At 40.5% G+C, this 5,093-nt stretch overlaps 1 non-coding gene across 1 annotated transcript; it reads right to left on the reverse strand.

Moving 5' to 3' along the window:
• Positions 1-141: 141 nt before the first annotated feature.
• Positions 142-249, reverse strand: LOC127745096 (small nucleolar RNA R71). The gene has a single exon (XR_008006290.1). It is a non-coding gene; the product is annotated as a small nucleolar RNA R71 (small nucleolar RNA).
• Positions 250-5,093: the final 4,844 nt, after the last annotated feature.

The raw sequence follows: 5,093 nt of genomic DNA on the forward strand, positions 1-5,093 counted from the left end.
TACAGACTTATGCTATTCCCTTTTGCTGTAAGAGACAGAGCTAGAACATGGTTGGACTCTCAACCTAAAGAAAGCCTGGACTCTTGGGAAAAGCTAGTCAATGCCTTCTTGGCAAAGTTCTTTCCACCTCAAAAATTGAGTAAGCTTAGAGTGGAAGTCCAAACCTTCAGACAGAAGGAAGGAGAATCCCTCTATGAAGCTTGGGAAAGATACAAACAATTAATCAGAAAGTGTCCTTTTGATATGCTTTCTGAATGGAGCATCATAGGTATTTTCTATGATGGTCTCTCTGAACTATCCAAGATGTCTTTGGATAGCTCTGCAGGAGGATCTCTTTATCTGAAGAAGACGCCTACTGAAGCTCAAGAACTGATTGAAATGGTTGCAAATAACCAATTCATGTACACCTCTGAAAGAAATCCTGTGAACAATGGGACTAGTCAGAAGAAAGGAATTCTTGAGATTGACACTCTGAATGCCATATTGGCTCAGAATAAAATATTGACTCAACAAGTCAATATGATTTCTCAAAGTCTGTCTGGAATGCAAAATGCACCAATAAGCTAGAATCAATTGGCAGCACTCTTGAGATCCGGAAAGTCTAAACCTTGTCTGTGGTATTCCGAGTAGAATCTAGGAAGGGGTGACTGTGACGAGCTTCAAACTCACAAATGTTGGGCGCAGTGACAGTGTGCAAAAGGATCAATGGATCCTATTCCAGCACGAGTGAGAACCGACAAATGATTAGCCGTACAGAACCCGTAGTTGGACCATTTTCACTGAGAAGACAGATGGTAGCCATTGACAACGGTGAATATCCACCAACATATAGCTTGCTATGGAAGGAGCCTTGCGTGCGTGAAGAAGACAACAGTAGGAAAGCAGAGATTCAGAAGACAGAGCATCTCCAAAACCTCAACCTATTCTCCATTATTGCATAACAAGTATTATTCATTTTATGTTCTTTTACTTTTTACAAACAAAACTCTTTTCATTATTAATCTCCTGACTAAGGTTCACAAGATAACCATAGATTGCTTCAAGCCGACAATCTCCGTGGGATCGACCCTTACTCACGTAAGGTACTACTTGGACGATCCAGTGCACTTGCTGGTTAGTGGCACCAGAGTTGTGAAAAGTGTGAATCACAATTCTGTGCACCAAAGAGTATTAGAGGGTCTTTGCAGTTTCTGAGAAAGGTTCCTCTGAATGACTACACTGCACTCCTTAGTAAGCACCATTGTCTTTACTTCCCTCCAATCCCTATTGTTATTTAGTATTTTCTTCATGAACTTAGCATATGAAGGCATTTGTTCAAGAACCTCTGCAAAGGGGATCCTGATCTCCAGCTTCTTGAAAGCTTATAAGAATTTGGCAAATTGCCTATTCTTTTCTGCTTTCTAGAGTTTTTGAGGGTATGGTAAGTTGGTCTTGTACTCAAGTGCCATGAGTGGTGCAGGGTGAGTGTTCATAGTACCTATAGAAGGACTACCAGCTTTCTTAAGAGAGGTGTTCCCAGCACTTACATGTGTCTGGCCTCCCCTAGACTGGCGTTCAACACCTGGGCTGCCACTTTCTGGGCATTGGTCGCCCATGCCATCCATTTCTGGGCGTTCAATGCCCCTGATGGTACCCTGGGCTGCAGCTTGTTCATCTTCTGCCATTTCTTCCTCTCCCTACCTCTTATTGTTCTGAGGCTGGGTGTTTAGGGTACTCCCTAATTGGATAGCTTGGAACTCTTTTCTTATCTGTTTAGACAAGAGCTGTTTAGCCTGGTTCAACCGTGCTTCCATATTTTTGCTGGAGGCTCGGGTCTTTTGCACTGCTTATTGCAAGCTTAGCACTTATTGTGTGAGAAAGTACAGCTATTGGCTTAACGACTCACTCTGCTTAGGAGGGTCTGATTCAGTGGACACTGTCTTGACCTCTCCCGTCATTCAAGTCTCACTAGATGAGTACAGATGCTGATTGCTAGCAACTGTCTCAATGAGCTCTTTAGCTTCCTCAATTTTCTTTCTCATGTGGATTGAGCCACCAGAAGAATGGTCTAAAGACATCTTAGCCATATCTGTGAGTCCGTAATAGAAGATGTCTAACTTTACCCATTCTGAAAATATTTCAGTAGGGCATTTTCATAGCATCATCTTGTATCTCACCCAAGTATCATAAAGGGATTCATTATCTCCTTGTTTGAAGCCTTGAATGTCCAGTCTTAGCTAGGTCAGCTTCTTTGGGGGAAAGTATTGATTCAAAAACTTATCCACCAGCTGACTCCATGTTTTCAAGCTTGATTTGGGTTGATTATCTAACCACCTTGGTGCGCGGAATTACACTTCGCATAACTAAACCAGCAAGTGCAGTGGGCCATCCAAGTAATATCTGAGTGAGTCAAAGTTGATCCCACAAGGATTGTTGGCTTGAATCAAGCTGTGGTTATCTTGTAGATCTTAGTTAGGTGGATAGAAAAGTTGTTTGTTTGTTTAAAGCGCATAAAAGTAAATTAAAGATAACGTTACTCTATTGATGGTGAATGCAATGATAAGAAGATGGTTAAGGCTTCAGAGATGCTTTGTTCTTCTGGATTAATTCGATCTCACTATCTATGCCAACTGTGAATGATTTCTTCTATGGCAGGCTATATGTGATTAATGCCTTTCTTGAGAGGTCACCAATCTTCCTCCAGGCTGAACACCAGGGTTAGTGCGCATCCAGTCTGATCGAGGGTGAAACTCTTGCTGTTCATTCCCCTTGATGATCCTACTCAAAATGCCACAAACAAGGTCAAATCTTCTGGATCAGAGAATGTTGCGCCTTTGATTCTAGCCTTTACCACAAAGACCTTAATCTCCCCATACCTCGGCTGAACTGGTGTCTTGAGAAATCCCAACAAAGTCGTGGATTAGCCGTCTAAGAGATGTATAATTAAGCTAATGGTTCATTGATATCTGATGAAAGACACTCGCTAAACCCATGTAGAATATAGATAACCTTGTGCCAGTTCAAGTCATTCATAAGGTTGAAGAACGAAGATACATCTTAGAAAAGAGAATCAAACACGAATTGAGATAGAACAGTAATAGTTTTATTAATCCATAAAACTCAGAAGAGATCCTAACCTTAACCTAGGAGGTTTAGTGGCTCATACTGTACATAATAGTGTTAAAAAATAATGGGGGAGGAAGAATATCAAGTGTCTCTAACAAAAGGGTGATCTTCTCCTTTAAATACTAAACAAAGGATTACAGAAATATGATAGGCTTAGGCTTGTAGCGTGAAAATCAACTTCTGGGGCTCATTTGGTGAGTGTTTGGGCTGAGTTTGAGTGGTCTCCACGTGCTAGGATGCTCTTTGGGCATTGAACGCTGGCTAGGGACACCTTTATAGGTGTTGGACGCTGGCCACTCCTCTGTGGGCGTTGGACGCCTGGACTGGGGTAGATGGCTGGCATTGAATGCCAGTTTTGAGCCTTTAATTCTGAAGCAAAATATAGACTATTATATATTTTGGGAAAACCCTGGATGTTAGCTTTACAAAGCCATTGAGAACGCTCTATTTGGACTTCTGTAGCTCCAGAGAAGCTCTTTGGAGTGCAAGGAGGTCAGATCCTGACAGCATCTGCAGTGCTTTCTCTACCTCTGAATCAGACTTTTGCTCCAACTCCTCAATTTCAGCCAGAAAATACCTGAAATTGCATAAAAATACACAAACTCATAGTAGAATCCAAAAATGTGAATTTTCCACTAAAACCTATGAAAATATAATAAAACTTAAACAAAACATGCTAAAAACTATATGAAAATGATGCCAAAAAGCGTATAAAATATCCGCTCATCACAACACCAAACTTAAACTGTTGCTTGTCCCCAAGCAACTAAAAACAATGAAGGATAAAAAGAAGAGTAAGATACAATAAATCTTAGAGTTTTCAGTGAAGTTCAGTTTCAATCAGATGAGCGGGACTTAGTAGCTTTTTGCTTCTGAATAGTTTTAGCATATCACTATCCATTGAAACTCAGAAGTATTAGTCTCTTTAGGAACTTAGAATCCAGATGATATTATTGACTCTCCTAGTTCAGTTCTTTTTTATTCTTTAACACATCTTTTTAGATTCTTGGCCGTGGCCCTAAGAACTTTGTTTTCCAGTATTACCACCTGATACATAAATGCCACAGACACTTAACTGGGTGAACCCTTTCAGATTATGATTCAGCTTTGCTAGAATCCCCAGATAGAGGTATCTAGAGTTCATAAGCACACTCTGTTTGCTTTGGATCACAACTTTAACTGCTCAGTCTCAAGCTTTTTACTGGACACCTTCACACCACAAGCATATAGTTAGATACACTGTTCATTTGAAGTGCTTAGGCCATGATTTTGTTTCTTTTAGGCCCTCCTAACCATTGATGCTCAAAGTCTTGGATCCTTTTACCCTTGCCTTTTGGTTTAACGAGTTATTGGTTTTTTGCTATTGCCTTTTGGTTTAAAAAGCTTATTGGCTTTTCAAATTTAGGATAAAAAAACTCGTTTTTATAGCATGTCAGCTTTTTCCCATTCTGATATGCCATGCGTACACAGAACCCATCGTGCATACTGGTGGACGAAATTGTGATACAAGAGTTCCAGGCTACGAGAGTTCCAGGTACTGTTAGAGAAGCTTTTTCTTTCCACAACTTCGTTCAACTTAACCAGCAAGTGTACTGGGTCATCCAAGTAATACCTTACGTGAGTAAGGGTCGATCCCACAGAGATTGTTGGTATGAAGCAAGCTATGGTCACCTTGTAAATCACAGTTAGGCAGATTAAATTGGTTTATGATGAGTTCAAAAATTAAGAATAAATAGAAAATAAAAAGGGATAGAAATACTTATGTAAATCAATAGTGGAAATTTCAGATAGGCGTATGGAGATGCTGTGCTCCTCTTGAATCTCTACCTTCTTATTACATTCATCCAATCCTTCTTACTCCTTTCCATGGCAAGCTGTATATAGGGCATCACCATTGTCAATGGCTACCGTCCATCCTCTCAGTGAAAATGGTCCAAATGCGCTGTCACCGCACGGCTAATCATCTGTCGGTTCTCAATCAGGTTGGA

Source organism: Arachis duranensis, chromosome 2 (assembly GCF_000817695.3).
Source record: "Arachis duranensis cultivar V14167 chromosome 2, aradu.V14167.gnm2.J7QH, whole genome shotgun sequence".
NCBI lineage: Eukaryota > Viridiplantae > Streptophyta > Magnoliopsida > Fabales > Fabaceae > Arachis > Arachis duranensis.